This window comes from Acinonyx jubatus, chromosome C2, assembly GCF_027475565.1.
Source record: "Acinonyx jubatus isolate Ajub_Pintada_27869175 chromosome C2, VMU_Ajub_asm_v1.0, whole genome shotgun sequence".
Lineage (NCBI taxonomy): Eukaryota > Metazoa > Chordata > Mammalia > Carnivora > Felidae > Acinonyx > Acinonyx jubatus.
The window spans coordinates 154,085,238-154,112,369 of NC_069384.1; the positions used below are offsets into that span (position 1 = coordinate 154,085,238).

At 46.4% G+C, this 27,132-nt stretch overlaps 1 protein-coding gene and 1 pseudogene across 2 annotated transcripts in view; both read left to right on the top strand.

The window, feature by feature from the left end:
• Positions 1–14,621: 14,621 nt before the first annotated feature.
• On the top strand, positions 14,622–15,905 carry LOC128315398 (60S ribosomal protein L7a-like; annotated as a pseudogene).
• Positions 15,906–17,775: 1,870 nt separating this feature from the next.
• CCR4 (C-C motif chemokine receptor 4) overlaps positions 17,776–27,132 on the top strand; it is an 82,057-nt gene continuing 72,700 nt past the window's right edge. Inside the window, exons 1-2 of one of the 2 annotated variants that reach the window (XR_003414393.2) lie at positions 17,776–18,137; positions 26,740–26,813. The gene's annotated coding sequence lies outside the window, so the exon portion shown is untranslated. The remainder of the gene's footprint in view (positions 18,138–26,739; positions 26,814–27,132) is intronic. The other variant, XM_027040570.2, reaches the window with a different exon arrangement.

Here is a 27,132-nt window from a genome sequence, read left to right on the forward strand (position 1 = left end):
GCCTTTCCACCCCAGTAGAAAGTACGCGCGCCATTACCTGGTCGCTCAGTGTTATGAAACTACTGGTCCGCCTGACCTGTGTGAGGACCTAACTGCAAATGAGGACCTTTAGGTCTCTTTCTCTCTTCAAGAGAAAAATATTTTATCTATAGTTTGAATGTCTGCAAATGTACCCTTTTAGGAGCAATTCTAAGGATCTAGTTGCAAACCTCAAATATTCGAAGGGAACAGGAATCCTTTAGCCTTCACGATTGTACGTGTACCTTTTCCGGACCCAGCGGGATGTTCATCACCAGGACCTTGCGGCGGCCACTGCTTTACTGAACAGTGACTGGGTGAAGTGTGTGTTGCTCTTTTGTTTTGTGTTTAATTGTTTTGTTTTCCTACCAAAGGTAACATGTTGACGGGTTGTTCTTTCCTTTGTTCTGTTTTTTGTTTATTAAATACTTGATGAAGTCGAAGCACATTACCATGATATGCTGTGTTGTGTCTCCACCTCTCTCCTTCCCCTAGTCCATTTTTGTTTTGGCTGGAAGAGAGGGTCCTAAGACCACTGTAATTGCTACGAATTGGGTTTAAAAATGTCATGGTGAAGAAATACCTCAGTGATGTCTATTTTTAAAACCGATCTTACGGGTTCACAAGCCAGCCTGGTGGGATGTTTTCCATCATCACTTAACCAGTAATGGTTCTAAAAGTTTTGTGTATCCACACGGTCTTAGACCTCCTTTTAATGATTGTATTAACTCCCAAGCTCAGGTAGTATTTTCCTTAAGGCTCTGTCTCGGAGCACACTGACTGAATGTTAACGTGTGTAGCAAAGCGTTTACTTTCTTTAAATAACCAGCTCTGTCTTAGTCCTTTATGTGTCTAGCAGTCTGTAGTTGGTTTTCTTCAGAGGAGGATTTTTCACGTTGCTGGGATGTTCTTGTTTCTAGGGTGGTAAGGTTTCTTTCCTCCCCCCGGCCCCCCATTCTTTTCCCTTAAAATCAATGCAGGTGAGAGGGTGGGCGGTGGGTACGGGACGTTGCTTTTAAACTAGCATGTTAGTTATAATTGGGTGGGTGGGAGGGTAGTATTTTTTTTTTTTTTTTTATGAATCTTGCTTAATACTGTCCATTAGCTGTCATGCCCCGTCAGCAAAATAATTCAGTGTAGAACACGTGACCTTTTTTTTGTTTGTTTGGTTTGGTTTTGTTTTTTGTGAAAAAGGTTGAATGCGGAATTGGAGAGATTAATATGGGCGTGTTGCCAGATGTTAGAATGACTAAGTCAGACCTTTTGATTTTTTTTTTTTTTTTTCCTTTTAATTTGTCCAAGGCAGACCTGATGAAAGGAGTATTCCCCACCAGAAACCATCCTGCAAGCCTGTCTGGGGTGCTGCCTTTTGACACTTTCTTGGACGGGCGTGACAGGGGTGCCACAGAACCCGTCAATTAAGTGAAGCGTGGGGAAGCCACGGTTTCCCCCCAAACCTTTAAAGTGGGTTTTTGCTTGGGGTGGGTTTCTCCACTTCTGAATTTTTACTTTTAAATCTTAGATGCTGTCCTGCAGGCTGCAGGCATGACAGGCAGTGAGCCGGCGAAGAGCCAATGGGAAAGTGTTCGAAAACTCGTGTGTTAGCTACCAAGGCTTCTGAATGTATCGCTGTGGTCCACAGAGAAGGCTGGAGAGGGTAGCAGGGAGATGCTGTTTCAGCTCCGACAGCCTTAAAACAAAGTTGGTGTCTCTTTGGACTTTAAAATTGTTCCTATGCAGCTTATTTTATTTTTGTTGAATCAAATAAACAAGAGGGTTTTTCCATGGAAATCCGTGTCTGTGTGATCTTTGCATCCAGAATAAATAAATAAGGGGGCGTGGGGGTGTGGTGCTCCACAGAAAGGAAATCTGTGAGGAGGGGGGCCCAGAGTTGCAGTCTGGCCAGATTGGGTCCACGCAGGGTTTTCCAAAGGGTGGATCCTAGCTTTTTTTTTTTTTTTTTTTAAAGGGAATGTGACGTAGCCCAGATGTTTTCACAGCTGGACTTCTGCGTTCTGGGGGATTTGGGGTCTGGGAGCCCCAGGTCTGCCTCCTCAAGAGCTGAGGAGCAGACATCCCTGTAGAGGGACAAGGGTTTTTTCCCAGTGACCACAGTTCCCCTTGTCCCCACACATGCCACTGCCCTGAGGGAGGGGGCGGCCTCCTCTGCCTGGGATGATGGGAACCAACTCTGGGGGCTGAGCTTCGCCCTGAGAAAAAAGTGAGCAGCTCACTCGAGTGGCCCGTCATCGGCAGAGGACCAGAGACCCCAGGTGGACAGAGACTCCTTGAGCTCTGTGTGTTTACAGCTCCCTTGGAACTGAGTGCTCCCCAACCTGACTCACCTGCTCAGTGTCTCTCCTCAAACAGCCCAGCTTTGGCCTTTGGATGGAGTCGAGCGGTGCGCTGTGATCCGCCGTGTTCCTCAGGGTTCCTCCTGTCCCGTGTCCCTTTCCCGCTGTGGGGAGAGTTCAGAGGCCCCGCTGCGGCTGGGTCTTCCCCTTGTTCGAGTGCCTGCCATAGGGAACCTCTGCTCTTCCCTTCACCTGACCTCACGTTAGCAGTGGCCATTGGAAGGTTTTTTTGCCGGTGACTCAGTCGGTCGAGTGTCCGACTTCAGCTCTGGTCACGATATCACGGCTCGTGAGTCAAGCTCCGCGTCACGCTCTGCTGTCGGCTCAGAGCCAACTTCAGCCCCTCGGTTCCCCCTACCCTGACCTCTGCCCTTCCCCCACTCACTCTTGCTCTGTCTCAAAAGTAAACATTTAAAAATATAAAAGAGCGGGGGGTTTTGCCCCAGTGATCCCATCTTCAAAACTGACACCTCCCGAGTAGCAGCTTTCCTGAAGACTCCAGATGGAAATAGAATGTCGTGGAGCCTGAGTCCCAGCCCCTCTTCTCCATTTCCTTCTCCAGGTCCCTCACTTCTATCCTTTTACCTCTAGCCGAACGCAATGGGGGACGCTCTTCAAATGTAAAAAGTTGGATGGTGCACTTTTTTTTTTTTTTTAAAGGAAAGGAATCTCCTTAATCCTCTGGAGGATCTAGGAAAAGTTGCTGATAAAGTGAGGCAGGACCCATTTCTGCGGGGAGTGCCGAGAAGGAAAGCACTAGGACAAATCACCTTCCCTTTAGCCCCCCTGGCCTTCAGTCTCTTCCACTGAGTGAGGTGAGCTGGAGGGACCCAAACCTGAGGGTGACTATGCTCCTTTGCAGGCAGCTGGCCACTGAGGCAGCCCTTCTGGAATGTTGGCAGCCAGTTACCATACTACATAGGAGGTCACTGGAACCCGCGTTCGTTGCCGATGAGATGGTAAAGTGCTACAAACGCTTTGGGACACATCTGGCGGTTCTGGGTGTTGAGCAGGACCCCTCGTGGGTGTATGTCCAAGATAAGACCCGTCCACACAAAAACCAGGCCGTGCGTGTTCATCACGCTGTTCACGGTAGCCAGAAAGTGGAAACAAGCCAAATGTGTCCCAAGGACTGCGTCCACAAAATGTGTATTCTTAAAACGGACTCTTATTCAGCCGTAGACAAGAATGAGGTACTGGTACACGTTATTTTGTGGGTGAGCCTTGGAGATGTGACAGAAGCCAGCTGGACAGGATTTCCCCTACACGAAACAGCCGAAGTAGGCACCTTACAGAGACAAAGCAGGTTTCCAGTTGCTGGGAGTTTGGGGGGGATTGGCAGTGACTGCTGTGGGTTTGTTTTTGTAAGACACTTATTAAAAAAGATTTTTAACCTTGTGTCTTTTTTTTTAAGGTTTTATTTATTTTTGAGAGAGCCCATGTGGGGGAGGGACAGGGGAGTGGACAGGATCCGAAGTGGCCTCCACGCCGGAAAGCGAGCTCGGACAATGAACCGCAAGATAACGACGTGAGCCCGTCAGACACAGATGGGCTGAGCCACCCAGCCGCCCCTTAAAGCTTTTATTTTTAAGTAATCTCTACACCCAACGTGGGGCTCGAACCCACGATCCCGAGATCAAAAGTCGCATGCTCTACTGAATGAGCCAGCCAGATGCCCACATAAAACACTTTTTAAATGAGCCCAAGGTACAGAGACTTCCTATATCCCCCGCGTACACAGCCTTCCTACATCATCAACATCCTCCTGGGGTTTCTTTTGGGGATGATGGAAACGGTCCGGAATTAGATAATCATGATGGTTTTCTAACAAAGTAGGTGACTTTTATGATCCATGAATCTTCACATGAAAAGGCACAGGTAACCGGTAGAGAAGTCAATACGTGTGACTACGTTAAAAACCTCCGTTAAATGAAAAGTTCGGATCGCCTTTCCTGGCCTCCTTGTGTTGACGGTCCTGTGTGGGTACTTCTGCCCCGCAGGCTGTGGGCTGCAGTCGCAGACGCGGTGCCACCTGCTGGCTAAAGTTATTTCATCGCAGGACCGTGGCCCCTCTCCCGTGGCCACAGGCAATGCTGTGCTGAAAGGCAGCCAGAATCCGGGAGTGAGGCCGACCCAGGGTAGCACACCCAGCCAACCAGCCGGTACTTACGACCAAAGTCTGTACAGTCATTTTTTTAAATGTTTAAGAAACCTGCCCAGTGAACAATACGAAAAAGTGAAAGAAAAAGAAGAGCCTCAGGGGGAGGGTGTGACAAACCAAAGAACTGATACCCAGCGTAAAGAACTATAAATCAATAAGGGAACGTAGCCTGGTTTTTATTTTTTACCATTTTTTGAAGTTTTATTGAAGCATTCTCTACACCCAGCATGGGGCTCAAACTCACGACACCCCAAGATCCAGAGTCGCATACTCTCCAACTGAGCCAGCCGGGTGCCCCAACATAACCTCCTTTTTACAAGCCGATAAAGGATGTGGCTAAATAATTTACAGCGCTCAACTCTACCAGGAGTCCGGGAAATACCGGCTCGAGCAGCAGTAAGGTACCATTTTATGCCCTTCAACTTGATAAAAACGTAAGTCCATTTAGAGCAAGTGTTGGTTAGAAATCGGAGCTGCCCACAGCTGGTGGGAGTATAGCCCCTTCCCAGCGGAATTTGTCAGTATCTTCTAAAGCTGGAGATCGGGGGTACACTTAGGTCCAGCAGTCTCACCTTCAGGAATCCGCTGTGGAGAGATTCTAGCACATCGGGACATACAGGGTGACCCTGTTGCTCGGAGGAGGTCACCCCAAGTGTCTTGTCAATGGTGGGAGACAAGAGTACATTTCGTCTGTTTACTCAATGGAAGTCACAATGGGTGACTGGGAGCCGTGTCGATGCATCTGAAAATCATACTATTGAGTGAAAAGAGCAAATTCCAGGACGACTGGACAGTGTACCTTTTACGTAATTGAAGAAAAGCACATCCATCATTCGATGGACACTTGGGCTGCTTCCAAAATTTGGCTATTGTAAATAATGTTGCTGTAAACATAGGGATACATGTATTCTTTGAAATTAGTGTTTTTGTATTCTTTGTGTAAATACCCAGTAGTGTGATTACTGGATCATATATGGTAGTTCTATTTCTAATTTTTTGAGGAACCTCCATATTGTCTTCCAGAGTGGCTGCACCAGTTTGCAGTCCCACCCACAGTGCACAAGGATTCCTCTTTCTCCACATTCTTACCAACACTTGTTTCTTGTGTTTTTGATTTTAGCCATTCTGACAGCTATGAGGTGATATCTCATTGCGGTTTTGACCTGCATTTCCTGATGAGTGATGTTGAGCATTTTCTCATGTGTCTGTTGGCCATCTGGATATCTTCTTTGGAGATATGCCTATTCATGTCTTCTGCCCATTTTTAAATTGGATTATTTGAGGTTTTTTGATGTTGAGTTTTATAAGTTCTTTATATATTTTGGATACTAACTTAAAAAATTTTTTAATGTTTATTATTATTATTATTATTATTATTTTGAAAGAGAGAGAAAGAGAGCAAGCAGGCAGGCAGGGGAGGGGCAGGGGGAGAAGGACACAGAATCCCAAGCAGGCTCCAGGCTCCAAGCTGTCAGCACAGAGCCTGACATGGGGCTCGAACTCACGAACTGTGAGATCCTGACCTGAGCCGAAGTTGGACACTTAGCCAACTGATTCACCCAGGCACCCCTGGATACTAACTCTTAATCAGATATATCTTAATCAGATTTGCAAATATCTTCTCCCATTTACTAGGTTGCCTTTTCGTTTTGTTGACTGTATCCTTTGCTGTGCAGAAGTGTAGTCCCAATAGTTTAGTATTGCCTTTGTTTCCCTTGCCTCAGGAGATGTATCTAGAAAAATGCTGCTATGGCTGATGTCAGAGACATTACTGCCTGTGCTCCCTCCTACGACTTTTATGCTTTGAGGTATCATATTTAGGTCCTTAATCCATTTTGAGTTTATGTTTGTGTGTGGTATAAGAAAGTGGTCCGGTTTTATTCTTTTGCATACTGCTCTACAGTGTTCCCAACACCATTTGTTGAAGAGACTGTCTTTTTCCCATTGCATGTTCTTGCCATCTTTGTTGAAGATTAGTTGACCACAGAATTGTTCGTTTCTGGACTCTCTGTTCTGTTCTGTTGATCTATGTGTCTGTTTTTGTGCCAGCATCATACTGTTTTGAATACCACAGCTTTGTAGTGCAACTTGAAATCTGGAATTGTGATACCTCCAGTTTTGTTTTTCTTTTTGAAGATTGTTTTGGCTATTTTAAGGCAGGGTTATGACTTACATTTACTCTGGACCCTCTGTGCCTAGCCTAGTACTAGAATGAAGGCACCTCTGGAAGAAATGAGGAGATTGAGAAGGTAGCCCTTTGGTGGAGAGGAAGATGTATGGAGTTTGGAGCTGGGTTTGGGAACAAATACTTCCAGCAACGTTGAGAAATGTGAACGTGACCTTTTTAGTCCAAAGTCATACAGACACATCATTTTGGCTGGTCGGGGGGGGGGGGAGGGTGGTATTCACACATTTATGCCCAGTGGGTTCTGTGATGTGAATGTACTTTCTGTTCAACCAACCCCTTTTGGGGCCTGCTAGGACAGGCGACCTGACAACTTGGTTTTCTTGGGTGGGGTAATTTCCTTGTGTTTCACTCAGAAGATGTCACCTTTGATTTTAGTGATTGAGGCTCATCTTGGCAACTTTTACAGGCAGGCGTTCCCAACACGTTTTCAAATGGCTATATACATCCAGAGTTCCATTTATCATCAAATGCGCTATGCTTGCCCCAGAAGGCTAAAGACACGGTGTTTCCTCTGACCTGTGCTAACTACCACTGACTCTGAAATTTGTAATTTCTCGCGCCGTGTTCTGGGCAGGGAGGAACCACCGGGCAGGGATTTCCACAGCAGCATGGACCACCTTCTGCCGGGTGAGTCACCGGTTGCCCGTCGGGGGCCGTCACGGGGGACGAGCGTTTGGTCAGAACAGGGGCAGGACGGGGCCTCTCGGCTGGCCTGAGATCGTCAGGTTCGGGAGCTCGGTTTAGGAATGTGCCCACAGTGTTCGGGTCTGTCATGGGAGCGAGGAGAGAAAGGTGAGGGATCCACCCAGAACACACCGTCCCACACCCCTCGTGCAAGGGCGGGGGGTTGCCGAGCAGGCACCAGCACGTCAAGGTTCTCAGCCAATTCCAGCCGAATCCCTGAGAAACAGGCTCTGTCGGGATTCCAGCACCGCGTGGTGTTGCTACACCCTCCACAAACCACAACGTAAACTCTCCGGAAAGATCTCCCTGCGGGACATTTTCCCTAAGGTGAGGCAGACCAAGAGGTAGGCAGAAGCCGACCTCGGAGGAGGAAATTGTGCTGGAGACAGAGGAGCGGCCCGTGGGGGGCCCAGGGTGTGCCAGCGTGCCCCGTGGGGACGTGGGCCGCGTAGCACCCTCCAGCTTTGAAGAGCCACGCCCGCCTCTTTTGGGTTCTTTCCTCCTCTGCTTGAAGTGTTTTTATTCTCGATCGTGCCAGATATGCACGCGTCTGTGTATGTGGCTATGAACCTGAACGTTCACGTTTGCATTTACCAGTTCTCTAGGAATCTGTGTCACCAGCAAACTCAACACGTTGTGAAACTGAACCCGTGTTCTCTTTCCCGCCCATGCCTGCCGGGGGGACTTCCATGGCCACACTCTCAGGCCACGGGCTTTGGCCACGCCATTTTATTCATCCGTTGGTTCGCTCAATGGTCAAATATCCAAATATTTGTCGAATTTTCCTGTGTTTTCTTTTTCAACTTTTGTTGGCGTTTATCATTAGCTTAAGTTAGCTTATTGAATGATTGATTTGTTTTGTTTTGTTTTCATCTCCTCCCCCTTTGGGCTCATTCGCTGCCCTATTCCCAGCGCCTGAAGTGTCCAGCATGACGTAAACACTCAGCACATAGTTGAAAAGTGAACGAACAAATCTGTGTAAGGTATTTAGAATTTTGTAGGCAAGATAAGTTTCAACTAACTGTGTATTTGGTTTCTTCTGCCGTTACTTCACTCTATGCATTGCCTGCTCTAGAACACATTTTTCTCGAATGCCCCCATGAGCCGGGCACTGTTCGGCATGCTGGGGAGGCCGCAGTGAACAACGTGGATGTGGCAACATGCTTTCTTATCACCCCCTGCCACACACACACACACACACACACACACACACACAGCCAAGCTGAGCTGAGCTCCAGGCCGCTCCCCCTCCCTCAGAGCCCGTCAGCCCTGCCCATAAGGAACCCCTGGTGGCTGGGTGGGTGGGTGATAAGGGAGCAGAGGTGGCCAAAGGTTGGGAGCCTGGTTCCTTTGGCACGGGCAGCAGGCCAGGGTGAGAAGCAAGAGACAGGCCCGGGGGAGACAGGGGTAGGTGGGACACGCTCGAGCTGAGACATCCCGAGGGGAAAACGTGCCAGTGGGGGTCTGGAAGCCTTGTTGGTGGAGGAATCGGAGGCGGAGACATTCTGCCTCTCACTCAAGAGGATCAGCAACTTGCCTGAGGTCAGAGAGGAACCCAAACCCTGGGAGGTCTGATCCAACCCGCGCTCAAAACCCGTCTCTGTTTTGGTGCTGGCGAATCCAGGGAAAGCTTTTCTCTCTCCTCTCCCAGATCTTGTCATCCAGCCTGCAGGAAGGACCTCCGTGGGCTGAGGCCCAGCAAACCCAGCTCTCCGAGGCCCTACCTCATGGCAAGCCTTGCTGCCCCTTCACTAAGTGAAGTGGTCGCTTCCTGGGCTGTCCTTTCTCATCCACTCCATGCTAGGACACTGGACCTTCCTGATGTCCCGAAAACCGTCTCCTGTCCTGTGTCTCGTCTCTCCTGGGTCTGCCACTTCCGAGCAAGTCAAGGCCCCGAGCGCTGCCCTGCCTTACCTCATGGGACTGCTGTGGGGCTCAAACGACGGGAAGTGGCCTGAGGTAGCCACGCGCTGGCAGTCACGTGTTCTGGTCCTTCCCGCAGCTCAGTGAACCGCATCCGTAAGGAGGGGGAGGAGAGGCCCCGTCCAGCCGCTGGCCACGAAACCCTGGCATCGCCACTTGCTAGCTTATTAGAGACGTCGGGTGGGTTATTTCACCTCTCAGTCTGTGTCCTCACCGACAAAGTGGGAGCTGTAGTCGCTGCTGTGCAGGGTCACTGTGAGAAATAAGTAAAATAATGGATGGAAAGGGCTTTACTGAGAGTCTAAACCCCCGCTGGATGGGGAATAGGTATTGTCCCCCTCTGGTGTTGGCAGTGGGACAGCCACTTTACCAGTAGGAGGGCTGTAATTTGCTCACGTTCAGGAGGCGCCTTTTAAGGACAGTGTTGGTTTGATAGACTAGGGACCCATTTCACCCCCGACCCTGGTGGCTGCATCACGGTTCACAAGGGCCCACTCACTGGTCACTTGAGATGAGAAGATAATCAGACTCCTATGGGCTTGGAGTTGACAGTCGGGACACGGCAGTCGCCCAGTCACCAAAGAAGATATTCAGATGGAAAATAAGCATATAAAGATATGCTCAGCGTCACGTGTCATTAGGGAAACGCAGATTAAATTTTTTTTCTAACGTTTACTTATTTTTGAGACAGAGAGAGACAGAGCATGAACGGGGGAGGGGCAGAGAGAGAGGGAGACACAGAATCGGAAGCAGGCTGCAGGCTCTGAGCCGTCAGCCCGGAGCCCGACGAGGGGCTCGAACTCACGGACCGCGAGATGGTGACCTGAGTTGAAGTCGGCCGTTTCACCGACTGAACCACCCAGGTGCCCCGGGAAATGCAGATTAAAACAACAGTGAGACACCATCACATACACCCATTCGAATGACTAAAATCCAAAACACTGATCACGTCAAATGCTGGCAAGGACGTGGAGCCACAGGAACCCTCATTCATCGTTAGTGGGAACGCAAAACAGTACGGCCACCCCGGAAGACGGCTTGGTAGCTTCTTACAAAACGGAACACACTCTTGCCACATGATCCTGGCACAAACTCCAATGTCCTTACAAAAACCTGCATGCAAATGTTTATAGCAGCCCCTTTCTCTTCTTTTTTTAAAAAAAATTTAAACTCTTTAATTTATTTAGATGGGAGAAGAGAGGTGGTGGTGGGGAGAGAATCTCAAGCACGCTCGGCCCTGTCAGCACAGAGCCCGGTGCGGGGCCGGAACTCACTAACTGTGAGATCATGACCTGAGCCGAAATCAAGAGCCAGACGTTTAACTGACTGAGCCACCCAGGCACCCTGAGTAGCCCTCTTTTTTTAAAACTGTCAAAACATGATGACATTCAAGAGGTGAATAAAGAAACAAGCTGTGGTACGTCCAGACAGTGGACTATTACTCAGCAATAAAAAGAAATGAGTTATCAAGCCACAAACAGACACGGATAAACCTCAAATGCATACGTGCCGTGAAAAAAGCCGGTCTGAGAAGCTTCATACCGTATGATTCCATTTGGAGGTCAGCGTCGGACGTAGGTTTGTAGGTCTGAAGTTTGTTCAATTGGGGGGCCCTCTTTAAGAGAAAAAAATACAAAACTACAAGTACAAAATTAGGTTATAAGGAAATATTTCTTGCGGGGCCTGGGCGGCTCAGTCGGTTGAGCATCTGACTCTTGATTTGGGCTCAGGTCGTGATCGCATGGCTGTGAGATAGAGCCCCACATCGGGCTCTGCACTGAGCTTGGAAGCCACTTGAAATTCTCTTCTCTCTCTGTCCCTCTCTCCTCCCCACCTTGTGCTCTCTTTCTCTCTCAAAAAAGAAATATTTCTTTAGCATGTTACAGGAAATCATAATAAATTATGAATTTGAAAAAGCTGAAAAATGCCACAAACGTCACAAAATCCTCCAAATACATCATTTGTATTGTTCGCAGTGTTTTTATAAAAGCCCCTATTTTTTTTGTTTTTTGTTTTTGCTGCATATACTCTGATTCCTTCTTCATTTAACAATGTTTAAAATGTTTTCTACAGAGAGAATAGAGAGGTAGTTCAATCCTCCTTCCAGCATGGTTGGTCAAAACCTTTTCATTACTGCTAATTTAGAAAAATTTCTTTCAGGGGCACCTGGGTGGCTCAGTCAGTAAAGCATCCGACTTCAGCTCAGGTCATGGTCTCACGGCTTGTGGGTTTGAGCCCCGTGTCAGGTTCTGTGCTAACAGCTCAGAGCCTGGAGCCTGCTTCCAATTCTGTCTCCCTCTCTCTCTGCCCCTCCCCAGCTCACACTCTGTCTCTCTCCCAAAAATAAAGATTTAAAAAAAAGAAAAAAATAAATTTCTTTCAGCACCACAGCTTATACCTTATAATGTGTCTTGCAAATACTCGAGATTTGTCAAATTGCTGTCAAATATGAAAAAAATAACAAAACAAAAACCCCTGTATCACGCTTCTTTCATTTGAGGGGTAAATTCTGAGGATCTTAAATATTATTTAAGTTGGTGACCGTCGGTGGCAAATGGGCTGTTGATGTTGCCATGGAATATCCTGAATTCAGGGTTGGACCCTGCACCTTTGCTTCAGGGTAGGTAAGTAAGACTATTGCTGGAAGCCGTTCGTCTACCACGACAGTGATGAGGGACCACATAAATATATCCTGTTAAATCCGATCTAAGTGTATCCCTACCTCAATATTCCCTTAGTTGGGTCCCCCAAAACCTCCGTGGCCACCCCTGAGCTTCTGACATGAGATGTGCCAACTCCAAGTGGGAAGAGAGCAGCCTTAACCAAGTGTAGTTAGGTATCTTACTGTCGTCTGTTTTATTAAATATGACTGTTATGTGTAGACTGCTGTACTGGAGAGAAAAATCTGTGCTTCATAGAAAACTATTGCTCACAACACGTCTTTTGCATCAGCTGATTCTGCTTGTACAGGAGCTACTTAACAAGGCTGAATTGTAGACAACTGATAGCAAGGCAAGATAATTTTTATATGTTGAAATGCAAACCAATCCTGCCCCGTGCGGGGCCCTTTGTCTCCATTTGTACCTTCATTTCAGTATTTCTGATCTATTAATGTGTCTGTTGTTTTTTCCTTTGAACCACATATAACATCTGCCTGGTTCCCCCATTACGCTTAAAATGAAATCTTTGATACGTTTCCTTTATATCTGTATGAAAGTCATACTTAATCCTTTAATACTAAGGTCCTTCCCAGGGCCTTCCGAGTTGCCCATGCAAGTTGCAAGTGAGAGGCCACAGGATGAACTTTACGGGCTTCATGGTAAATCTTCCACTGGAACTAAAAATTCCGATACTGTGCGCAACATGAGAAGAAAAACAAGCACGGATGGACCCCCTTGAATGGGAAGGGTTGGAGAAGAAATCCCGGGTGGGAGGAAACCCAGGAGAGGTCAAGTGCCCTGGAGAGCAAAGGAGTACAGATTTTGGAGAATTAAATGATGGAGAACAGTGTAAAATGTCTTGGGTTCAAGGAAGGACCTAGAGGTGGAAATTTAATTTGAAAATTAGGAGACCGAGGCTCTTCTTAATAGCAATATTAGGACAAAAGTGGGGGAATAACCACAGCATGAGGAGTGAATGGAGACGGAACAAGTGAGTACAGTGAGCATGGCCCTATTTCTAAGAACTTGGCAATGAAAGGAAGGACTGAGATACAAGAGTAGACACATGGAACTTAGAGGGACTGTTCTCCAATGACATTCCATATCATCACTGATATTTTCAGTACCTGAGAACATCTAAAAAGAAGTTTTAAAGAAGAAAAATAGCTATAATTTACAAGATTATCATTTAGTTTCTATATAGTATAGGTAAATGTGTATAATATATAAAAAATAAATGAGTCTGAGTTTATATATACATAAACAGGATACAAAATTAGAATCATACTATATACATAGTATAAGAATGTACTGATTACTTTGGAGAATGTTCTCATTTAAGAGCACTTCCAAATCAGCAGCTTAGAGACTGTAACATTCTATGTTCTGTTCCGTAATTAATTGATTCATTCTTATATTATTCAGCCTGGCCTTTAGATTATTATTGACTTTTCACTGTTTCAACAATGCTGTGGGATGCCTGGGTAGTTCAGTCGGTTGAGAGTCTGACTCTTGATTTCGGCTCAGGTTATGATCCCAGCCAGGGTCGTGGGATTGAGCTCCGTGTCGGGCCCTGCACTGAGTGTGGAGTCTGCTTGGGATTCTCTCTCTCCCTCTGCCCATCTCCCCTGCTCTCATTCTCTCTCTCTCTCTAAAAGAAGAAGAAGAAGAAGAAGAAGAAGAAGAAGAAGAAGAAGAAGAAGAAGAAGAAGAAGAAGAAGGAGAAGAAGAAGAAGAATGCTGCCATGACTTTCCTTTACATTAATCTTAATGATTAGCTCTGATTCAGTCCAAAAGAAAAATTACTTTGAGGTAGAATTCTTGGGTCAAATGGTACATTTTCTGGCTTTTAATACATATCCTCAAATTTCCCTATAAATAGACTCACCTAGGCCTCCCACAAGTGGATGAGTGCCTATTTGCCTGTATCTTCTGTATCAATGACAATTTTCATATTTTAAGACTATTTGTGGGGCACCTGGGTGGCTCAGTCAGTTAAGCATTTTGACTCTTGATTTCAGCTAAGGTCATGATCTCACGGTCTTGAGATCGAGCCCTGTGTCGGGCTGCACGCTGCGTGTGACTCCCATACACTGCTTGGGTGGGATTTTCTCTCTGCCTTTCCCCTGTTTGTGCTCTCTCTCCCTCTCTCTCTGTCTCTCTCTCTCTCTCGCAAAAAAAGACTATTTGCCAATTTGTTAGGCAGATGTTACCCTACTTCAGTGTGTTTGATGGAACATTTGCCATAAGTTTTTCTTTCATACTTCCCAGAAACTAAGATTTCATTGTACTTTCCAATTTTGCTGATCATGTTTTTACTTGTTTGGAAATCGGTTTTGTATTGGGGAAAATGGTGGTCCTTGGTGATTTACCCACGAACCGAATCTGTCGAGTTGTAGAGATAAAGCCAGAACTGGATAAAGAGAGAATGGCAAGGGAGAACCACAAACACCGAGAGCTCTTCTGAAGAGTTTTGCTGTAAGGAAAGCAGAGGCACTGGTTGTAGTGGCAGGGGAGGATGGGTCAAGGAAAAGTTGTTTTTGTACACGGGAGTGATCTAGCAGAGAAGAGAGACAAAGCAGTTGTTGACCTTAGTAAGAGAGGAGGAGGGCCATGCATTTTACGAGGACGTGATGGGGATGCAGTGTAAGCAGGTTGGAAGATGTGGAAAGTAAGGTGGCTCTGTTCTATTTCTCAGTGAATCAAGAAAGGGTCGAAGGTGAACCGGGAGGAAGGCCGGAATTCTGATGTAAGAGAAGGTAGGAAATGGTGTTCAGAGAATGGAGGAGTAAACTGATGGGAGAAACCTACTGAGACTGCTAGGCATTGGCAAGTGCCTATGTAAGATTCGCAGTTAGCAACTAGATGTGAGATCAGTCTACACAGATCTAGTTGTTGTTTTCTTCTCCCACCACATTAAGCCGAGCAGACTCAGGTGACAGATAAGTAGAGTTAAATTGACTACGGGTGGGGTTCTCCCAAGTAAGAGGATTTAGGAGTTGATAAGGAGTTGATGATTACTGAAGTGAATTCTAGTGATGAGGCCACAGCATCATAACTAGGTAGAAGGGAGGCAGAGAAACAAAGAGGGTTCCAGGCAGCAAGGGTGGGGAACCACTCTCTTCTCCAGCCGTCCCATATCCCAAAAGGAAAGAAGGTGGCCCTGTTGTGAAGAAGCAGGAGGCCAAGAAAGTGGTCAATCCCCTGCTTAAGAAAAAGACCAAGAATTGTAGCATTGGACAGGACATCCAGCCCAAAAGGGACCTCACCCTTTTGTCAAATGACCCCGTTACATCAGGTTGCAGCAGCAAAGGGCTGTTCTCTATAAATGTCTAAAAGTGCCTCTGATGACTAACCAGTTTGCCCAGGCCTTAGGACCACCCCGCCTGCCCCGCCAAACAGCTACTCAAGCTGACCCACAGATACAGACCAGAGACAAAGCAAGAGAAGAGACTTGGGCAGGGCTGAGAAGAAAGCTACCAGCAAAGGGGATGTCCCTGCTAAGAGGCTGCCTGTCCTTTGAGCTGGGTTAATACTGTCACCACCTTAGTGGAAAACAGGAAGGCTCAGCTGGTGGTCACTGCACATGATGTGGATCCCATGCAACTGGTTGCTTCCTGGCTGCCCTGTGTTGTAAGATGGGGGTTCCCCGTGGCATCATCAAGGGGAAGGCCAGGCTGGGACATCGGGTCCACGGGGAGACCTGCACCGCTGTTGCCTTCACGCAGGGTAGCCTGGGAGACAAAGGAGCTCTGGCTGAGCCGGTGGAACCCATCAGGACCAAGTCCAGTGACAGACATGAGGCGATCCCCTGTCCCTGGGGAGGCAGCGTGCTGGGTCCAAAGTCCGTGGCTTGCATCGCCACTGGAAAGCTGGAAAAGGCCAAGGCTGACGAACTGGCCACCAAACTGGGCTGAGTGGATGCTGTGGAATTTTCTGTACCTAGAAGTAATAGAAAGTTCTCTTTCAAAAAAGAGAAAAATGACTGGCGGACAGAAGAGCTATTAAGACACGTGGCAGGAAAGTAGAAAGTGGTTTTTGGAGAACAGGACGCTTGAAATGGACGTGTGGGAGGTGGTAGTTAACAATGACCAGGCGAAATGCAGAAAGGATTGTTGAAAATGAGGCTGAGGAACCGGGTCCAAGGTACTGGAGGGAACATCGGCATTCACGGCTGAAAAGCCTGACGGACAGTAACGCGAGGAGAGCGAGGCTTAAGCCCGGTGAAGAGTCCTCCGTGAACGACTGTGGGTAGATGTGACGGCAATATAGAGGTGGCACAGTCCGACGGGCTGCATTTCAGAGGAGATGGACGTTGGAGGGAGGAGGGCAGGGACATGACTGGGAAGGGGAAATGAGCAGCAAAGAAGGCCATCTTTTTCTCCTCTAAGTCCTTTAGAACCAGGAGTGTTTGAAAAAGCACAGCCACTCTAGAGAAGAGAAAAGTCAATGTCCTGAGGGGGCAGCTGGATTTTAGTATTTAGTACTTAGTAGGTGGAAAGTGAAGGAAACACTGAGACAAATGGTACGGGACAGACGGGTGGAGTGGGAGGAGGTGTTCCTGATGAAAGGTCACGAGGTCAAGGATGTGCAGGGGAAGGGTGTGGGAATGTGGGGCTTTCTTCCAAGGTTGAGCTGCCCTCCATAACCCAGTTGCCCCCCTGAGAGGTCTAGCCCTGTTCTCTCATTTCAGACCCAAGAGGGCTCAGGGCCCAGAGGGGCAACTTGTTCCCTTCTTACTCGCAGGCTCTGAGTCTGGGATAAAGTCTGAGGGGGTCTTGTTCAGCTCTACCTGGCAGAGGGCCCTCCTTCCTGCCGGCACCCTCCTGGTACGGGGACCTCACCCCTACCCAAGCCACTTTCTTCATGCTACAGAACACTTCCTGGGGCTTCCATCTGCTGGATCCAGTCCTGCCAAGGCCATCTTGAGCTGCCCCAAATCTGGAAGTGCCTGTTCCCAAAGGAGCCTGTAGGTAACAGAAGGTGCCATCAGTCCCCCTCCCACTCCTCAGCCCCTGAACGTCTCCCAGTCTTCAGGTTAGGGAAGTGAGAAGAACCTGTGTTAGGTTTATCTGCCTCTTTACTTACAGTTCAATTTGTCCAACAACTCTAATGGAGGCATTCCATCTTCCTCCCTTCTGCGGACGAGGAAACTGATCACAGAGAGGTCCATTCCCTTCCCTGAGGTCACGCAGCACGGTGGTTGTGAAGCCCAGCGTGAATGAAGCTTGGCCTCGACCCCCAAAGTCCTCGCAAGTCGTTTCTGCGCAATCCTGCCTCCACTTCCTGGCTGTGTCACAAACTCCCGGTCTGATGGGAGAGGGCCCAAAGCAGGGCAGTCTCCATGCAGGACGACTACAGGTCAGATGCTCCCAGGCTGGTGGAGGTTTAGAGGAGAAGGTGGCACCGAGTGGGCCTTCGAACGAAGAAGTGAGGTCAACTGGGATGGAAAGCAAGAGGGCGTTTGTGGCGGAAGGAACAGTGCGAGGTCAGGCGGAGCACTTCCGTAGTTCTCAGACAGGGCACAACGGTGAGGCCTGAAGATGTTCCCGTGGCTCTGGCCTCGGATCGACTCCCAAGACTTGCCTCCTTTTCTTGGCCTTCACGGCCACAAGGCCGGCGCCCCTAGACAGGTTCCCCACCCCACCGACGCGGCTCCCGCAGTTGAAGGGACTGCGGGCGGTGGAAGGACGCCGCCCGCGCCCCACTCGCGGCTTGAGCGTTCATTTGGCTCTGATTGGCTGCGAGACTCGCGCCTCCCGGCCAGCCACTCAGACGCGGCCGTCAGTTCTCCCTTGCCTCTGATTGGCTGTGCTGAGCACGTGCTCAGCCGCGCTCTTCCCTGCGACCTGAGAGCCGGCGCGGCCCGTTAACCGCCCACTGCCGCCATGTTCTCTTTCGGGCTCGTTGGGTTACTGACGGGCAACTGGGCTGGGGAGCGGCGGGTGACGAGTCCCCGGGATTCGGGGAGGGGCAGGCCCCGGGCCCTGGGCAGCGGCTCTCACCGGCTTTGGAGCGCTGGAAGGCGGGAGAACAGCCCTGCTGGGGGCCCGCCGCTGAGCCACCCGGCCTCCTCTCTCCCCGGGCCCCCCAGTCCGCCTGGGACCTAGACATCCCCTGACCCGTGATCCTGAGCCCTCCGCCGACCGGTGAGTGGCTGACGGTAGCTGGGGGCGGGCCGAGGGGTGGGGACGAGGCTGTTGGGGCCCAGGTTTCACGAGGCGCCGGGGGTTTATGGACGGGGCTGCGAGGACTAAGATCATTAATCAGCCATCAATCCCCTTTGCAGTGGTTGGATTTGCCCTTCGATGAATACTTCGGTCTTTTTTTTTTTTTTTTCCTTAAAAAAATGTTTTTTAAATGTTTATTTTTGAGAGAGAGCGAGCTGGCGGGGGGCCGGGAGGAAGGGTTGCGCAGAGAGAGATGGAGACAGAATCCAAAGCAGGCTCTGTGCTCACAGCGCAAAGCTCCACGTGGGGCTCGAACCCCACAACCCTGAGATCACGACCTGAGCCCAAGTCGGTGGCTCAGCCGACTGAGCCACCCTGGCGCCCCACGTTGGCCTCTTCTTGACTAAACACTGACGCGTTTGTTCATAATTAGAAAATAATGCCTATTTAGTTCTTCAGAGTGTGAGAAAAACTGTGTTGGCCGATGTATGGCCCCTGGGTGCGAAGAGACGATTGGCTGGGGTCTCCTGTCCTCCCTTGATTGGAAGAGTTGTTCGGGTTCAGTTCCAGGAAGCAGCATTCTTGGAGGAAAAGGCCGACCGACCTTGGAGGCAGAAGAACACCGTCAGGAGCTCAAAGGACAGCAAGGAGCCAGGAGTTGACCACCAACTAGAGCCCTAAGCGGGGCTGACTCCTCTTGGCCAGAGCCCGTGTGAGCAAGAGAGAGTTCAGAGCTCCGGCCCTGGGCGTCCACCTCCCGTCACTTACCAGCTTCGTGATGTTGCCGCGGCTGCCGTTATGCTTGTATCTCGGTGTCTCTGCCAACGTCCGGGAGACGGTGAGACAACCCACCTCACGGAGCCATTGCGAGCATCGGAGCAGGCAGCAGATGTGCGCCCAGTAGGGCGTTTGCCGCCAAGCAAGCATTCGGTAGTTCATCCGCCAGAATTCTGGTGTTGTCCGTGGTCTTCATCTCCGGGCTGGATTAGGACTTTCCATTTCCGAAAAGGATACCGATGGCCAGTGATAACTTCAGCCTCTTGGTCGCCGTGGGTACCTGCCGCCTCTTTACCGTCTCCCGACGATGTCTGGCCTCCCTCCATTCCTTGCCTCTGGCCTCACCGTTGTCTTTTCCTTGCGAAAGTCTTTATGCACGCTTCATCGGGCACATATAGCCAGCAGACAGCAGCTGGTCTCAGAAGCCTTTGTTCCTTCCAACAAACAGCTCCTCTTGTAGAACAAGATTCTATCTGCCTCTGTTTCGAATACCGTATTATTTCACCGTCTCTTTATCGCCCCCACTAACGTCTGAACTCTCATCCTGAGATGATAGTCCTCTTTAAATCCCATTGCCCAGCACACTGCCAATCACATAGAAGATGCTCAGTATAAGGTGTTGAATCAGTGAACGAAAATGAAGTCTTTAGGTAGGAGAATTGGTCACCCCTTGGATTTCTGGGAAGAGATTTATATTTGAAAGCATAGGCACGTTTTAAATTAGCAAATTGCCCTGTAGCAATATCACGACTTCTTTGTGGCTCTGTGATATTCCATCAAGTCGCTAGCGTTTAATTATATAGTGCGATCACCAAGTACAGCTTTATGGTGTGCTTTGTTTCATTACGTACATGAACGTTTTCATTTACTACCACATAATCTTCAGAAACATAATTTTGTAAAAGATTTTTTAGTCTTGACTAATCTTTGCACTCAACACGGGGCTCGAACTTATAACCCCAAAGACGGAGATGTGTGCTCTACCACTGAACCAGCCAGGTGCCCCAGAAACATAATTTTAATCACTGAATACAGTTGTTTCTCAGTTTAAGTGTTTCACTACTGTTAGAATTTCACTGTTCTAGCATTCCACGTCAAACTACAGTGAGCATGTAAACACATAAAATTGTTTCTCTTTGGATTGTTTTCTAAGAAAAGATACCTGGAAATGGGATTACTGGATCATTTTAGGACAGTTGATACATAGCATTAGCATGATTTTATTATCATTTAAAATATAGTGAATATGGTAAGCTAAAATGGTAGACCACCACTTTTTACTTTGTCCACTGGATATAATATTGAAATTATTCTATCGTGATTTATTACTAATCATTTATTACTAATTGCATTTCCTTTTCTGTGAGTTATCTTTTTTTTCACTTTGCCCAATATTGAAGTCTTAGTGTTTTCCTAATACCTTTATATATAAACCATTTATATGGTAAAGATGTGCACTCAACATACCAGTTTGAGGTTCTGTATGTATGATGCTATTCTATGTGCTCGATGTATGGTATTTAACAATCAGGCAAAAATTTTTGTGCTCATTTAGCTTCTATTCAAGAGTGTGAGACAGGATGCCTGGGCGGCTCAGTCGGTTAAGCGCCTGATTCTTGATTTCAGCTCAGGTCATGATCTCATGGTCCATAAGTTCGAACCCCATGGGGCTCCATGCTGACAGTGTGAAGGCTGCTTGGGATTCTCTTTCTCTCTTTGCCCCCCACCCTGCTTGTGCACACATGCACTCTCTCTCTCTAAATTAATAAATAAAAACTTAAAAAAAAAAAACTATGAGACGTGGGCGCCTGGGTGACTCAGTCTGACTCGTCTGACTTTGGCTCAGGTCACAGTCTCTCAGTTCGTGGGTTCAAGCTCTCTGCTGTCAGAGCCTGGAGCCTGCTTGGGATTCTGTGTCTCCCTTTCTCTGTGTCTCTCCCCCATTCACACTATCTCTCTCTCAAAAATAAATAAACATAAAAAGTTTTTTTTTTAAGTATGAAATGCAAAATAAGTAGGAAAATAGAATATTTAGTATTTGAAATATTAAGAAATGTCAAGGAGAAAAAATCAGAGCGGAGATTGATAGAATCTTATATAAGAGGGGGTTGAAATGTAACAATGGAAGGTCTCATCGGGAAAGTAATTTTTTGATAAAAACTTGAAGGGAATGAACATTTTATTATACAAATATGAAAGAAGGATATTTGAAGCAGGAAACACCAAATGCAAAAGACCTGAGATAGGAACATGCTTGGCATCTTTGAGGCGAAGGCTAGTTTGGAGAGAGAAAGGGGGAGATAGTAGGAAATGAGGCTGGAATATTAAGGGTAGATTGTGTTGTGTCTTAAAGTCATAATAAGGGTGCTGACTTTTGTATATATTTAAGTTTCATTTATTAAAAACATTTTTTTTAGCATTTATTCATTTTGAGAGACAGAACAGAGCGTGAAAAGGAAGGGGCAAAGAGAGAGGGAGACACAGGGTCCAAAGCAGGCTCCAGGCTCTGAGCTGTCAGCACAGAGCCCGATGTGGGGCTTGAACTCACTGACGGCCAGATCATGACCTGAGCCAAAGTCGGACACTCAACCGACTGAGCCACCCAGGGCGCCCCTATATTTAAGTTTCATTTAGATACAATTCACATACTATAAAATTCACCTTTTTAAAGTGTACAGTTCTGTGGTTTCTTGAATATTCGGAGTTGTGTAACCATCATCACAATTCTAGAACATTCTCATCACCCCCAAAAGAAACCCCATATCCATTAGCAGTTGCTCACCATTCTCATTCTTTTCTGCCTCAAGCCTATATACAACCATTAATCTTTCTGCCTTTATAGGTTTTGTCGTAGACATCTCCTATAAATGGAATGTCTGGTCTTTTGTGACTGGCTTTTTTCTCTTACCATAATGTTTTAAAAGCTCATCCATGACATAATTTGTACTAGTATTTTATTCCTATTAGCTGAATAATATTCCATTGTGTAGATATACTACATTTTAATCTAGTCATCATTTCATGGACTTTTAGATTGTTTACACCTTTTTGGCTATGATGAATGATCTTCCTTCCTCCCTCCCTCCCTCCCTTCCTGGCTTCCCTCCTTCCCTGGCTCCACACCCAGTGTGGGGCTTGAACTCAAAACCCTGAGGTCAAGTGTCAGATGCTCTACGGACTGAGTCAGCCAGGCGCCCATGAATAATGCTTCTATGAACTTTCACGTACACATTTTTGTGTGGATATGATTTTCTTTTTCCTGGCTGTATACCTAGGAGTGGAATTGCTGGATTGTATGGTAACTCTTTTTGTTTGGGGAGTTGCCAAACTGTTTTCCAAAGTGGCTGCACCATTGTACCTTCCCACTAGCAATATATTGAAGGTTCCAATTTCTTCACATCTTTGCCAACACTTCTTCCTATTTGTCTTTTTGTTTATAACTAACCCAGTGGATGTGAAGTTGTAAATCATTGCAGTTTTGATTTACATTCTCTAATGGCTAATGATGTTGAACATCTTTTCATGTGCTTATTAGCTATTTGCATCTCTTATTTGGAGAAATGTGCATTAGCTCCTTTCTTCATTTCAAATTTGGTTACTTGTCTTCTTAGTGAGTCATAAGCATTTCTGTATTCTGGATACAAGTCCCATATCAAATATATGAATTGCAATTTTTTTTTCCATTCTGTGGGCTTTCTTTACTTTCATGATAGTATCCTTTGAAGCACAAAAGTTTTAATTTTTATGAAATCCAATTTACCTATTTTTTCTTGCTTGTGCTTTTGTGATATATCTGAGAAGCCTTCGCCTAACCCAAGATTACATGTGATTACTTACAATGTTGTAAATTGTGGCCAGGATTAATTTGAAGATGCCGCACTATACCCTGTATTACCTTTTGACACAATTCATTACCCTAATACTACAGTTTTCAAAGTGTGCAGTATGGAAATCTGGGGGAACCAGAGATGTGTTTAGTATGCTTGGAAGTCCAAAACTATTTTTGTAATAATATAAAAACGTTATTTGTCTTTTTTACTCTGTTGACATTTGCACTAGTGATATAAAAAAGCATTGGCAGGGAAAACCACTGGCATCGTCATCACATCTGTGATAGTTCACTGTACACATTAAAAAAAATTTTGTTTTAGGGGCGCCTGGGTGGCTTAGTCAGTTAAGCCTCTGACTTCAGCTCAGGTCATGATCTCACAGTTCGTGAGCTCAAGCCCCGAGTTGGGCTCTGTGCTGACAGCGCGGAGCCTGGAACCTACTTCAGATTCTGTGTCTCCCTCTCTCTCTCTGCCCCTCCCCCATTCTCTCTTGCCCTCTCTCTCTCTCAAAACTAAATAACCATTAAAACAAATTTAAAAAAAAATTTTTTAGGGACACCTGCATGGCTCAGTCAGTGACACATTCAACTTCAGCTCAGGTCATGGTCTCGCAGTTCATGAGTTCAAGCCCCACATCAGGCTCTCAGCTGTCAGTGCAGAGCCTGCTTTGGATCCTCTTTCCACCACTGCCCCCCTCCCCCGCCCGCCTCGCTCTCTCTGCCTCTCCCCTGCACACGCTCTCTTTCTCTCAAAAATAAACATTAAAAAAATTATTTTTAAATATTTTATTTTAAAGTAATCTCTACACCCAGCATGGGACTCGAACTCACAACCCTGACATTGAGTCACATGCTGCACTGACTGAGCCAGCCAGGTGCCCCTCACTGTACACTTTTTAATTTTTTTATTTTTAAATGTTTATTTTGAGAGAGAGAATAAGCGGGGGGGGGGGCAGAGAGAGAGAGGGAGAGAGAGAATCCCAGGCAGACTCCATGCCCAGCACACAGAGCCTAATGCAGGGCTCAATCTCATGACAGTGAGATCATGACCTGAGCCAATATCAAGAGCTGGAAACTTAACTGACTGAGCCATCCAGGCACCCCTTCAATGTACACTTTTTGGATAGAGAATAGTTAAAATTATTTAACTTAGTAGTATTACAAAAATACTGGATTCCTTGAAAGAATCTTAGATATTGGCCCAACCCAATATCAATATTTTATTTAGTTTTCATATATGACTTTCAGTTTATTTTTTTTTAATGTTTATTTATTTATTTTGAGAGAGAGAAAGAGAGATCACAAGGGGGAAGGGACAGAGAGAGAATCCCGAGCAGGCTCTATGCTCAGCACTCAGCGCAGAGCCCAACCAACGTGGGGCTTAATCTCACAACTGTGAGATGATGACCTGAGCCAAAATCAAGAGTCAGACACTTAACCAGTTGAGCTACCCAGGTGCCCTTCAGTTTATTTATTTTTTTAGTTTTGTTTTCTAAATGTTTATTTTTGAAAGAGAGAGCGTGAGCAGGGGAGAGGCAGAGAGGCGGGGGTGGTGGTGGGGGACAGAGGATCCCATACAGGCTCTGCCCTGGCAGCAGAGAGCATGATGTGGGGTTTGAACTCGGGAACCATGAGGTCATGACCTGAGCCAAAGTCTGGTGCTCAACCGACTGAGCCACCCAAGTGCCCCCAATTTATTTTAGATGAGTATACTATATCTGGTTTTAACTTTTTAATTCTGAACTCAGTGATGACAAGGCTATATATGCATATAATCAATTAGGCTGTGGCCCTTAAAATAACTGCCAAAATGAAGCATTACATTTTAGCTTGGGGGCAATAATGGTTATAAAGATCTGCCATATGATGTGACAACTGGGGTAATACCTTTATCATAAAACTAATTATGTGAATTTTTCTAGGTTTTAGCTTACAGTAAGATTTTCTCCCCAAATATTCCAAGCTCTGTCATAATAAACCATCACTGCTAAACCATAAGCTGTGTGGGCATGATATTGTTGGTGATTATCTTGAGCACTCTCATATGTAAGAATTTTGAAACTTAACTCTCAATTTCCTGAGAAGGAATATATTTTCATATGTAAATTTCCCACATATCTAAGAATGGTAATATCCTTTGGATCGTCCAAACTCATTTTGAACTTCTGAATCTAAATGTTAGGTAGAAAATAAGATTGAACTGAAAACTGGTTACATTACTTCATAGCGCATGACCCATAAGAGGCCCTAGTATGCAGATGAAGATGTGACAGTTTGGAGCGACAGTCATCTCTAGAGGCAATAGAAGCATCAAACAGAAACTCTGAGAGGAAAGAAGCATTTTAAAACAAGCATATTAGATAGGCGAGTTTTAATAGTATAACTCTAATATGGTTATTCCTTTACTTGCAAAATTAGTTGTTGAGCAGATTTTGCTCATGAACAAATGATGATATACTCAAAGTGGAAAATCCATTTCTTTGTTTCATGATTCTAAAATCAGTTTTGTATGTTAAAATGTGTTTAATGTAGCTTGACTGACACTGATAAACTTGACTGTTTAATGTAGCCTGAGCAACCAGTTCTACTTCTCGATTATATGCAGGAGTGATTCTTTTCCAGCACTCAGTTATTGATTACAGAACCTTTTCATTTTCTCCTTAAATAAACCAAGATACTCAAATACATCTTAGAACTGCTAATGGTGGCACTGCTAGGAATTTACCCAAGGGATCCAGGAGTGCTGATGCACGGGGGCACTTGTACCCCAATGTTTATAGCAGCACTTTCAACAAACGCCAAATTGTGGAAAGAGCCTAAATGTCCATCCACTGATGAGTGGATAAAGAAATTGTGGTTTATATACACAATGGAGTACCACAGGACAATGAGAAAGAACGAAATATGGCCCTTTGTAGCAACGTGGATGGAACTGGAGAGTGTGATGCTAAGTGAAATAAGCCATACAGAAAAAGACAGATACCATGTTTTCACTCTTCTGTGGATCCTGAGAAACTTAACAGAAGACCATGGGGGAGGGGAAAGAAAAGGAAAAAAAAAAAAAAGAGAGGGAGAGAGCCAAACCATAAGAGACTCTTAAAAACTGAGAATAAACTGAGGGTTGATGGGGGGTGGGAGGGAGGGGAGGGTGGGTGATGGGCATTGAAGAGGGCACCTGTTGGGATGAGCACTGGGTGTTGTATGGAAACCAATTTGACGATAAATTTCATATTAAAAAAAAAAACCTGCTAATGATGTGTGCTTGTCTCATAAAGTGAAATGAGCCCAGTTTCAAAAAGGTATGAAGGAGCAGAGCTTTCGGGATCAAGACATACTGTTGTACCATGGATAGCTCTCATTGTATTTGCTTATTATTAGTTCAGGCCATTGTGTAATCATTTTTGTGCCCAAAAGTGTATGTATTCAGTCACGCACACACACATGTAAGCTAACACACATGCACACACACACACAAACACGCATCTTTGCTTGACAGTAACTTCACTATCATTTTGTGTTATTAAAATTTAAATATTTTCAGAAAAAAGCAAAAGTTACTATTTCCTACATAACTTTTTTTCAAATATTTTAATTTTTTTTAAGTGATCTCTACATCCAATGTAGATCGAACTCGCAAACCCCAGATCAACAGTCTACTGACTGCCATCCAGGCATGCCTCTACATAATGTTTTGAAGTACCATTAATAATGTATGAAAAATGGTTTTTAAGTGTATTTTTTAAAGTAATTTATTTATTTTGAGAGGGAGAGGCAGGGGAGGGCCAGAGAGAGAGGGAGAGACAGAGAGTCCCAAGTAGGCTTGGCACTGTCAGCAGAGCCCGACTCAGGGCTCGAGCTCATGAACCGTGAGATGAACCTGAGCTGAAGTCAGGAGTCAGAAGCTTAACCGACCGAGCCACTCAGGCGCCCCAGAAAAATGCTTTTTGATTAAAAATGCACTTTGTTTTATATTAGGTTTCACTTCTTTGTCTCGGAATGTTCTCAGATCTCCCGGCACAAGAGAACCACGGTGGCAACATGGATACGAGGTGAATGCTCAGCCATTGGTGTTTCATCCCACATTGTTCATTCTCCACATTGACTCTGGCACTCAGGGAGGCGTAATACATCCCAACCGTTACCGTAGCCCCGCGGTGCTCCTAGTTAAGCAGATTCTGGGACTGCGTGTTGGTGCGGGAGTGTCAGGGAAATGGCAGGGCTGGAGGACGCTGGGTGAGAGTGAGGAAAGGGTTATTGTTCCTGAGGGATGGGGGAGACCGTGTTTGACATCCGGGAACAGTGAGGAGGGAGGGACCCTGAAGGAATATGGCCCAGGGTTTCTCCCACTGCTTCTCAACAGTCTCATTT